Source organism: Scomber japonicus, chromosome 10 (genome assembly GCF_027409825.1).
Source record: "Scomber japonicus isolate fScoJap1 chromosome 10, fScoJap1.pri, whole genome shotgun sequence".
NCBI lineage: Eukaryota > Metazoa > Chordata > Actinopteri > Scombriformes > Scombridae > Scomber > Scomber japonicus.
In genome coordinates, this window is record NC_070587.1 from 1,769,417 (window position 1) to 1,781,644 (window position 12,228).

Consider the following 12,228-nt stretch of genomic DNA (forward strand, 5'->3'; position numbering starts at 1 on the left):
TTCCTTCCTTCCTTTCTTTTCTCCCTCCCTCCCTTCTTTCCTTCCTTCCTTCTTCCTTTCCTTCCCTTCCCTTCCTCCCTCCCTTCCTTCCTTGACTTGAGGACAACAGGAGGGTTAACCACGGCTGCTGCAGGACAGGAAGTCATCGAGGGAGAAAACTAAACTGAATTTATCTGCAGTTCATTTTAGTTTTAGTTAGTTTTACATTCTTCATTTTAGTTTTTATTTTAATTTCAGTTAACTAAATTATTTTTTCATTGCTAGTTTTAGTTTTAGTCTTAGTTTTCGTTAACTATAATAACCCTGGTTTCAGCCCAAACTTCCTGTGCTCATTATGACTTCCTCCATAACTATTATTTGCAGCACAACCTACTGTAAGCATGGAGTTCAAGTATTTCCCATACCTTTTATTCCAGTGGTAAGTGTAGCCTCTGATGCTCCAAAGCAAGATTAATACACTGAACTCCAGATGACTGGATAAGTAATTGACCTATGTGGGAACCCAATTAAACCAACCTGCAAACCACTGAGTTTAAGAAGAGAACAGTTATACCACAGACTGAGCTAAAGCCTTCCCCTTAAATCAGGGGTGTCAAACATGCGGCCCGTGGGCCAGAACCGGCCCGCTGAGGGGTGCAATCCGGCCCACTTTCCTTCCTGTGTTCTTTTCCTTTCTTCCATCTGTCCTTCCTCCCTTTCTTCCTTCCTTCCATCCATCTGTCCTTCCTCCCTTTCTTCCTTCTGCCTTTCCCCCCTTTCTTCCTTCCTTCCTTCTTTCCATCCATCTGTCCTTCCTCCCTTTCTTCCTTCAGTCCTTCCTTCCTTTCTTCCTTCTGTCCTTCCTACCTTTCTTCCCTCCTTACTTTTGCCTGTCTTTCCTTCCTTCCCTTCTTATTTCCTTCCTTCTTTCATTCCTTCCTTCCTTCCTTCCTTCCTTCCATCTGCCCTTCCTCCTTCCTTTTGCCTGTCTTTCCTTCCTTCCCTTCTTCCTTCCTTCTTTCCTTCCTTCCTTCCTCCCTTTCTTTCTTCTGTCCTTTCTTCCATCTGTCCTTCCTCCTTCCTTTTGCCTGTCTTTCCTTCCTCCCTTTCCTCCCTTTCCTTCCTTCCTTCCCTCCAGCCCACATGAGATCAAATTGGTCTGTATGTGGCCCTCAAAATGAAAATGAGTTTGACACCCCTGCCTTAAATGAACTACTAGCTGCTGATCCAATAAAATAACTCATTCACAACTCACAAACTTACGCCATATTGCTGATTGCTGCTGACTGACAAAACAGACCTATTCCCACTGGCAAATTCAGTCTCATATTTATTATCAAATCACATTCACGTCACGTTCTGCAATTATATTCTTTTATCTACTGTACTAACATAATATTTGATTTCTCTGTTCTGCTGATTTTATGATGTGTGATGCTCCTTGGTTGTTTTTTATATGTGTGTCTTGTAGGCATGGGATGATAACCGTGTTCAAGGTATACCGCGATTTGAAAAAGTCACGATAACCGAAACCACCAAATGTTCTGTCGTACCGTTCCTGAGGTATGAGCTGTTTTTAGTCTGGTCAAAGACAGGAAGTGCTGGTCAAAGACAGGAAGTGCTGGTCCTTCCTTTCCTTCCCTCCTTCCTTTCCTTCCTTCTTCCTCCCTCCTATCCTTCCTTCCTTCTTTTCTTCCGTCCTTCCTTTTCTTCCATCCTTCCTCCCTTCCTTCCTTTTCTTCCTCTCTCTCTCCCTCCCTTCCTCCCTTCCTCCCTTCCGTCCTCCCTCCCTTCCTTCCTTCCTTCCCTCCTTGACTCGAGGATGAGCTTAATCTCTGTTTAGGAAAAGGAAGTGACTCACTTTTTAGTCTGGTCAAAGACAGGAAGTCCTGGTCAAAGACAGGAAGTGCTGTTTAAAGACAGGAAGTGCTGGTCAGAAATCCCTCAGGTGGAGCAGCTGCAGCGTAGAGTATCACGACCCCTCACACTGTCATTACAGATTCAGGTTAAATTAACATGTCTGTCTTTATTTTTCTTCCTTTTAGGAACATTTTAGAGCTGGAATCACAATACCACCATACCATGAAACCGTGATATTTTTTCTTATGGTTATCATACCGCCAGAATCTCATACCGGCCCATGCCTAGTGTCTTGTAAAGTGTCCTTGAGTGCTTTGAAAAGGCGCCTATGAAATAATAATAAATGTATTATTACTGAAAACACAGCATAAGAGTTGAATAACTTGGATACTTCTTTCATTTTCCCCTTTTCTTTATCTATTATCTAATCCTCTTTGTAAATCCCCCTGTTTTTAAAACAAAGCAACAGATTGGACTCCAGGTGTTAATCAGAAATGCGGCACGGTGCTCAAAGATGACAGGGTGGAAACTAGGGGTGTGTCCAAAAAAAAAAATCGATCCATCAATTAAAATCGATTTTCTATTTAAAAATTCGATATCGATTCAAAATTCTATGAATGGATTTTTTCAGAGAGAATAGATGGAAGCATGAAATTTAAAATAATAATTATAATTTGAGAGTTTACAACTTTGTCTTGTATTTGAACTGACATGCTTATCCATAATCTCTATGGTTACATGATGACATCATCACTATGGTTACATGATGACATCATCATTCAAAATGACATGATTTAAAATGCCACTGGTCTTAAGGGTAAATACACATAGATGCTATCATGCTAGATCCCAGTGTTGGATCAGACTCATCATTTCACTTTACTCTTGAACAATTTGGTGTCCACACATGATTGCATGTTAAAAATATTGTCTGACTTACAAAACAGAAACTCTGGGAACATAAAATTGAATCGAATCGAATCGGGACCCTGTGAATCGGAATTGAATCGATTCAGGAAATCATTGACAATACCCAGCCCTAGTGGAAAATAACCACCAGCCTTCCTGACAAAATCAAATGGTAAATTTTAACATGAATCAACAATCAGCGACTTTGGCAGGCGCCCAACCACTGCGATACATTCTTCGAGAGTAAGTTGTACAATACAATAATCATCTTACGGTCAAAGAAGTTAATCGTCTCATGCTTATGACCTTTGTGTTGTGTCTCTGTTGGCAAACCTGCAGCTAATCCCAACCTGCTTTGTCTTGAGTGAGCTTAACGAGGATGAATTTGTGCCCACGTCAAACAGATATGAGGATCTTGGCTCTTTGCTGGCCGGCTAGAGGTTGAATCACAGGTCTGAGCTCTGCACGAGACAGACAATGACAGCACTGCCCCAAACATGGTAGATCAGCCTGGAGTGATTTGACAAGACTCCCTGCTGTGCTCTATCCGGTCCCTAAAGCCTGCACAGCACTGTCAGTGATGAGTGCTGGTTAAGTGCCTGGAAGCATTCACAAGCCCTGCTGGATCTCACCCCTCTGATTCCTTTCTGCTTCATCTACCATACGCTGCTTTTTTTCTTCCTCTCATGTCTCCTGATAAAGAAAATTTCCGAAGAAATAAAAGAATAAATTGTCTGTTTTTTTTTTAAAAGGACTGTTTTTTAAACTCTTGCTGTTTGAACTATGAATTACTGATTTTTTTTTTTTATGTGTGTGCTTGTGTGTGTGTCTAAAGAAAAAGACAGTTCTTCAATCTGTTGACACGTAATTGCAGAACAACAAGAGTAAGAGCATCAAGAGCGGTGCAATAAAATATCTGTTGACAAAAAATACTTTCAAGTTTTCAGATTAGGCCTGGTGGGCAAACCGTCTGTGTTTGCTGTCACAATGAAGTGATAGGAAATAAACTGTCACATTCTTCAAGACTCAGTAATTGGAAACACTATTGTATTGTATTGAATTATATTATATTATTAGGATTTCTACTCATTTCATTCACTTATCAGCAAATAGGACATCATTTGCACACTGAGGATTCAATTTGTTCTACATATTTGGCAGAATCAAACTTCTTTTCTAAATGCTTACTTCTTCTTTCTGCTGCATATAATATTTGGTGAGTCCTGTGCAAAAATAAATCCTTCTCCTGCTGGGTCAGGCCATGATGAATCCCTGTTAAATTTCATTCAATATGCAGTTTTTCCATGCTGCTGTTTATTATGTGGGCTCTATTGGATGAGTAATATTCCCACTGAGAGAATCCATTTCAAAAACGGGCGAGATTTTGTGTTGAGTAATCCCATTTTATGATAATTATTGGGGATGATTCCAAAAGCTATGTATATATTTAAAGCCAGACAAACACTTGTAATGAATATTTATGCTGTCATCAACCTGGGCACAGTGATTCTTATCTTTTTTTATTTAATTTTTTAATGAGATTAGAGAATTGTGTGAACTAGTTTCACATTAGTTTTTACAAACTAAGCAATAAAAAACAAGAGCATTGTAATTCACTTGTTAAGACTGTGTGTGGACAGCTCAGATAGTGCTGTCTATCTTCACTGTCAGCTGATGACTGGGATCTCACATTGAGTAATTTCCCATTAAATTGAACAGGCTAACTGTTATATGCTATCATACAGTATGTGTAGAGTTTTTCAATCAATCAAACTACATTTGGTCTCTGAGGGGTGAACTGGGAGAACTTGTTCAGACGCGTGTTCTGGGCAACAAATAAAAACCATGTCCAATACGGTGTCTATCTTTTGAGTGCGGTGACCCATTTATTTTCATTCAATTAATTTTCTATCTGAGCACAGGTATAACTTTTGAATCCATGACATCACAGGTAAGTTTTCCATTCATCAGTTTCCTTCGTCATTCATTCATTCATTCATTCATTCATTCATTCATTCATTCATTCAACAAGGAAAAAGAGACGTCATGCTGCCACACTGACACGGTCAAAAAACTGTGTGCCCTCCCCTTCACACACCGTGATCATCCCTTCAGGGTTACCTATATGCATTTCCGGTGCTGCACCAACCACTCAAATACAAGAAACGTCAGATATGAAACGTCGATATGACCCTCAGTATAATAAAGAAACAAAAAATGATATTATGGCTCCAACAGTATGTATAACTCTAGTAGCCATTCACTGGGATGGATGTCAATCAAATATAAAATGTGTGCTTTCCATGTGCAAAACTATTGTAAGAAAATAGCGGCAGAAAGCTTCCAAGAGCAGGAAACCAATGAGTCACCACTCACAGGATCCTTTTTTCTTTTTTTCTTTCCAGGTTAAGAACAAGTTGACACCAGACATCAAATACTACAAACCCAGAATATCCTCCACTTCACCTCTCCAATATGGAGTTTTACACATTCCCTGTGAAGCTGTGCTTCCAGTTTGAAGTGCTGACACCTGAAGTAGGCTGACGTGTCCTAGCCACTCACTCCCCTCTTATCGGAGACACGCAGGCATCTTCCTCACATGGTGGACTGAACCAGGGGCTGCCACTTTCAACGTGCCTTCTGAGACTACTGCTGAGGTGTTTTCATATGCCTCTCACACACATTCAAAATGAATTAGCCCTCTCTGTGTACTACACGGCGGCATTGGTGCTGTGAGTTGCAGTCGACAGGATGGGATTCTGAGATTAGGAAGGACAGACTACTGCATCAATAAACAAGGCGAGAAGCTGAGCCGTTTGACCAGCAGCTACATTAGTGAGCATTAAGTTTATAACCACATTAAATCTCCTCAATGTGATGGATGAAAATTCAGATATCAGCCCCCCTTAATAATCAGAGTATGATGCAAGCTAACTTCCAACAACTGCAAGTTACAATCAGGGATGTAATATTTAGCTTTGCTGCAATTTTTCAACTCAGGGTGATGATAATATGAATAATAATAATAATAATAATGCATCTTTGCAGCTTATAAAGTTCTGATACTGGGCTTTTGTGCATGTCTGGAGGACTTTTGCTGCTACACTATGAATACTGGTGGGAGAAAAGATATTTTTTGAGCTGCAGGCATCTTTATTCTACAGGAGGAAGAAATATTAGTTAAATAACTTTATTTTGCCAGCTTAACAAAAACACTGAATGATTTATAAAAACAGTGTTGTAGATTTTTGAACATAAACTTTGACTAGATTATTTCTATCAATAGATAGATCAAATCAATATATGTAATGTAAAAGCTTAAGTAAGTATAAAATATGCAGGAGGCAGCTGTGGAAATGCTGTGAGGAATATATGAGCTTGTTGTATTGCTGCACTTTTATCTTGTGGTATTCTGGTAAAGTAACTTTGTGAAGCCTATTTACATTTGCATTTCTCTCTCTCTGTGTCTCTCTGTCTCTCTCTCCCTCCCCTGCTCTGTCTATCTCACTCTTTGTTTCACCTTAGTCTTTCACCCTCCATGTGTGTCCGATAACGCACTGCCGCAGATTTTACACCTGATTCCCTCAGACTCGGCTTCCTCTGCCCCAGTGGTTAGTCAGCACTGATAAATTAGGGTGCAAGCAGATATGTGTATGAATTTTCATTCACTCCTCAGCCATATTTTGAGCCTCTGAACAAGAACACCTTAAAATACATCCTGCATGAGACCAAACATTTTAAGCAGGGCTGTTTTTCTTCTATTACACAAGCGTAAAACCTTGGTGCAGTCCTTAGTGAACAGCCAAATCTTCAAAATATATTGGGGGGGGGGGGGGGGGTGCAAATCCTAAATATCCCCTCATGGCTTAATGGCTATGAGGGGAGGAATACTGACATCTGAAAGCCATGAGTTTTTTCATGCTTTTGATTGCACTGGTGCAGAACATATGCTCAAAGGGAACCTGAAAAGGTGGGAGCGCAATCTCTCATGTGGCTAAAACATTGAGGAATGAAATCAAACTTTCAAAATCTCTAACCTAGTGAGATTAAAACTGTCCCTTCTAAGTGCGTGCTGAAAAAAAGTCCTGTCTCAATACACAGCCTGGCTCTGAGATTCCAACACAACAATGCTCCAGCTCCAGCTCCAGCTCCAGACAGGGAGCGTTCCTGGACTTTAACCAGACAAGGTATGCTTCACATAAACTGTTACGCTACCTGCTGACATTCAGCTCACTGTCTAGTTAGTCAGGATATGTTGTTGTTGTGATGCTAGCTGTAAAGTAGCAGAGTTGTTACTACAGCTGTTTGACGCTCTGCACGTTAGCTTCGCAGCTAACGTTAGCAGCGTGCTAACGTAACCTACAACGTAACTGCTCGCTGTGTATCTGGTATTTGTTCACTGCTTTCAAAGTGTTTACAGTCATGAAGACATATAAACACAGGTTTGCTATCACAATAATCTCACATGAGATTGAGACGCGGTCTGTTATTAGCCAGGCTAGCCCTGTAGGGAGCGTACCTATGTTCCCCGGGTCCTATGTTCCCCGATCGCGGCTAACTCGGTTGCTAGCTCAGCGGCTATCTCCGCCGTTAGCTCGGCGGCTAACTCGGCTGCTAGCTCGGCGGCTAACTCGGTAGCTAGCTCGGCGGCTAACTCATCTACTAACTCGGCGGCTAACTCAGCTAACTGGCTAACTGTAGACCGGTCACATACAAAGCGGGGATTAAGGACACGGGGAACATAGGGATGATCCCCCACCTGTACTATCAGAGCAATAAATGCTGCTATCAAACTAACTTACCGCAGCAGACGCTTCAGACTCCGCCATGTTGGTCGGCTTGCACAGTGGTTACGTCCGTTACCATGACAATGCGCGTCCATGAACTTCGGGGGTGGAGCCCCAGAAGGAGCACTGAGACAAAGGAGGGGGGGGGTTGTTTTGGTTTTCACTCAAATATTAACAACCTCGTTTTCCCCTACATTGCTTACTATACCTTCAAAGATTACCAAACCCTGGAAACTCTCAGATTAGCGAAAACAACCCTCATTGATGGCCTCATTTAATACGCAACTGGAGCTCTGAACAATGGCTGCTTCCTGCCAAAGTGCCTCATGAGTCGACAAACCCTCCACCATCAACTGGTTCATATATTTCTAAGCCAGTTAATAATAGAAGAGGAGGAAGTATTCTCCTCCAAAATTTTAATATCAGCAGCAGGGAATCTGCACTCTTAATCTTTTTGAGGATACGTGTATGAGTCCTCCAGGTTTAACAGCACGTTAATACTGTTTGTTGCTGTGCTTTCACCATTTAATTATAGTGACACTTTGGAGAATTCACGATCTGTAATAAAACATTTGGATAGTGAATCACGTTTCCTCCAAAGTAGTAAATCCGTATTAAAGGGGATATTAAGGGTGACTGTTGATGCTGATTTCTGACAGACTTGTTGATGATGCCAAGTAGGTCATTGTTAAGGCCAACTGGTGTCAAACAGCATTTGCTTTTTATTTTTAGCACATTCTTAGTGTGACTACCAGATGGTTACAACACACGGCTCTGCACACAGTGACTCATATGTGTAACTGAGTTAAAGAAAAGTGTTTAAAAAAAATCTGAAACATCTGACGTGTCCCAAATCCCTGAACTCGATCCATCTGGTGCCCAAAACAAATGCAAATTGATATTTGTTGTTGAGCACAGTCGGTTCAAAGGCATTACAGATTGTTATCTTTATTAGCTATTTTCAAAGTGTACTTTTCCCTCCACTTGCCAGGTTAACCCTTTATTGGGCAAATAATTATATTTGGTAACTTCTGTAAATATCCCAAAATATCCTTCCTTCCTTCCTTCCTTCCTTCCTTTCCTTCCTCCCTGCCTTCTTTCTTCCCTTCCTCTTTTCCTTTCTCCCTCCCTCCTTCCTTCCTTCTTCCCTCCCTCCTTCCTTCTCTCCTCCCTTCCTTCCTTTCCTTACTTCCATCTGTTCTTTCTCCCTCCTTCTCTCCTCCCTTCCTTCTTTCCTTCCTCCATCCCCCTTTCGTCTTCCTTCCTTCCTTCCTTCTTTCTTCCCTTCCTCCCTCCCTCCTTCTCTCTTTCTTTCCTCCCCCTACCTTCCTTCCTTCCTGTCTTATTCCCCTTCTTTCCCTTCCTCCCTCCCTCCTTCTCTCTTCCTTCCATCCTTTCCTTCCTCCCTCCTTCCTTCTTTCTTCCCTTCCTCTCAATGAGTGTCCTATAAAGAGTCAAGCATCATTCAAAGAGGTTTTCTCTGAAATCATAGAGAGATTAAACCAGATTAAAATAAATCTATTATCACTATAATGTGATATTTGCTCACGAGCATTAATGACCACGTTGTTGTTGAAGAGAGACTGCTGCTGCTGAGTCATACTTTCACACATGGCGGCACACTGCCATCATCTGGCTGCTGGAAAACACACCAAACACCTCCATCAACAAAAAGGGGGCAGTCCTTTTAATGAGTACTGGAGTTAAATGTCAGGCTTTCTTATTTTCTTTGTTTTGTTTTGTTTCTATTTGTGGTAAAGACACAATAATTAATGAGGTAATCTCACTAATTAGTATTAGTAAGAACTTCTGGATAGTTTTTAATGAGTGTTGTTTTGGACTTAGCAGTACTCTTTTGGTTTATTCAACTCTTTATCTCAACAAGGTCTATTTCAACTTTGTTTTAGGTGAACTCTAATGTGCCTAAAGCATGATTGTTCTGCATAAATGCTTTTTTTATGTTCTTACAGCTTCTGAATGCAGTGTATATTTTAACCCTCCTGTTGTGTTCGAGTCAAGGAAGGAAGATAGGAAGGGAGTAAAGGAAAGAAGGCAGGGAGGGAGGAAAGGAAGGAAGGAGAGAGAAAGGAAGGAACAGCAGAAGGAAGAAAGGGGGATGGAGGACGGACAGAAGTAAGGAAGGGAGGAAAGGAAATAAGGAAGGGAGGAAGGAAGGATGGAGGAAAGAAGTAAGGAAGGAAGGAAGGTAGAAGGGAGGGAGGGAGGAAAGAAGGACAGAGGAAAGAAGGAAGGAAGGAAAGAAGGTAGGAGGGAGGGAAGAAGGACAGAGGAAAGAAGTAAGGAAGGAAAGAAGGTAGGAGGGAGGGAAGAAGGAAGGAAAGAAGGACAGAGGAAAGAAGGAAGGAAGGAAGGACGGAGGAAAGAAGTAAGGAGGGAGGGAGGAAGGAGGAAGGGAAGAAAGAGAGAAGAAGGAAAGAAAGAAAGAAGAAGAAGAGAGGAAGCACAGATGGAAGGAAAGAAGTAAGGAAGGAAGGAAGGTAGAAGGGAGGGAGGGAGGAAAGAAAGAAGGACAGAGGAAAGAAGGAAGGAAGGAAGGACGGAGTAAAGAAGTAAGGAAGGAAAGAAGGTAGGAGGGAGGGAAGAAAGAGAGAAGAAGGAAATAAAGGAAAGAAGGAGAGAGGAAGCACAGATGGAAGGAAGGAAGGAAGGAACAGTCAAAACAGCCGGGAGGACGACAGGAAGGTTAATTAGGACTGAACGCTGCACTTTGAATCACATGTGAAAAAATTAAAATTGCCCGATATATATATATATATATATCTATATATATACACTTGAGTTTCTCCTCAAACTGAATCTGGCTGTTCGTGCTCACGGCCAAACCTTTCACCATCTGTTTGTCAATCCTCAGATCTTCAGATACCACAGAGAAACATCTGCTTTAAGAAGCTTAATTGAATAATAAAGTAACTTCTGGCTTATTGAGTGACAATAGTGGTGCTTGTGCCATAACCCACTTACACAAAAAACTAGTTTGACATGTTGCTGTCAGCTGACGAGACTTTCCAGGAAGTGCAGCTGTCCTACATTCAGGATGGAAAGAAGTAAGGAAGGAAAGAAGGAAGGACGAAAGGGAGATGGAGGAAGGGAAGAAGGAAAGAAAGAAAGAAGGAGAGAGGAAGCACAGATGGAAGGAAGGAAGGAAAGAAGGACAGAGGAAGGAAGGAAGGAAGGAAGGAAGGATGGAGGAAAGAAGTAAGGAAGGAAAGAAGGTAGGAGGGAGGGAGGAAGGGAGGAAAGAAGGACAGAGGAAAGAAGGAAGGAAGGAAGGACAGAGGAAAGAAGTAAAGAAGGAAGGTAGGAGGGAGGGAGGGAGGAAAGAAGGTAGGAGGGAGGGAGGAAAGGAGGAAAGAAGGACAGAGGAAGGAAGGAAGGAAGGAAGGAAGGAAGGATGGAGGAAAGAAGTAAGGAAGGAAAGAAGGTAGGAGGGAGGGAGGGCGGAAGCAAAGAAAGACAGAGGAAAGAAGGAAGGAAGGAAGGAAGGATGGAGGAAAGAAGTAAGGAAGGAAAGAAGGTAGGAGGGAGGAAGGAAGGAAAGAAGGAAGGAAGGAAGGACAGAGGAAAGAAGTAAAGAAGGAAGGAAGAAAGGGAGATGGAAGAAGGGAAGAAAGAAAGAAGAAGGAAGAAAGAAGGAGAGAGGAAGATACCACAGAGAAACATCTGCTTTAAGAAGCTTAATTGAATAATAAAGTAACTTCTGGCTTATTGAGTGACAATAGTGGTGCTTGTGCCATAACCCACTTACACAAAAAACTAGTTTGACATGTTGCTGTCAGCTGACGAGACTTTCCAGGAAGTGCAGCTGTCCTACATTCAGGATGGAAAGAAGTAAGGAAGGAAGGAAAGAAGGAAGGAAGGAAGAAAGGGAGATGGAGGAAGGGAAGAAGGAGAGAAGAAGGAAAGAAAGAAAGAAGGAGAGAGGAAGCACAGATGGAAGGAAGGAAGGAAAGAAGGACAGAGGAAGGAAGGAAGGAAGAAAGGATGGAGGAAAGAAGTAAGGAAGGAAAGAAGGTAGGAGGGAGGGAGGAAGGAAGGAAAGAAGGACAGAGGAAGGAAGGAAGGAAGGAAGGACAGAGGAAAGAAGTAAAGAAGGAAGGAAGAAAGGGAGATGGAGGAAGGGAAGAAGGAGAGAAGAAGGAAAGAAAGAAAGAAGGAGAGAGGAAGCACAGATGGAAGGAAGGAAGGAAAGAAGGACAGAGGAAGGAAGGAAGGAAGGATGGAGGAAAGAAGTAAGGAAGGAAAGAAGGTAGGAGGGAGGGAGGAAGGAAGGAAAGAAGGACAGAGGAAAGAAGGAAGGAAGGACAGAGGAAAGAAGGAAGGAAGGACAGAGGAAAGAAGTAAAGAAGGAAGGAAGAAAGGGAGATGGAGGAAGGGAAGAAGGAGAGAAGAAGGAAAGAAAGAAAAGGAGAAGAGAGGAAGCACAGATGGAAGGAAGGAAGGAAGGAAAGAAGGACAGAGGAAGGAAAGAAGGTAGGAGGGAGGGAGGAAGGAAGGAAAGAAGGACAGAGGAAAGAAGTAAAGAAGGAAGGAAGAAAGGGAGATGGAGGAAGGGAAGAAGGAGAGAAGAAGGAAGAAAGAAGGAGAGAGGAAGATACCACAGAGAAACATCTGCTTTAAGAAGCTTAATTGAATAATAAAGTAACTTCTGGCTTATTGAGTGACAATAGTGGTG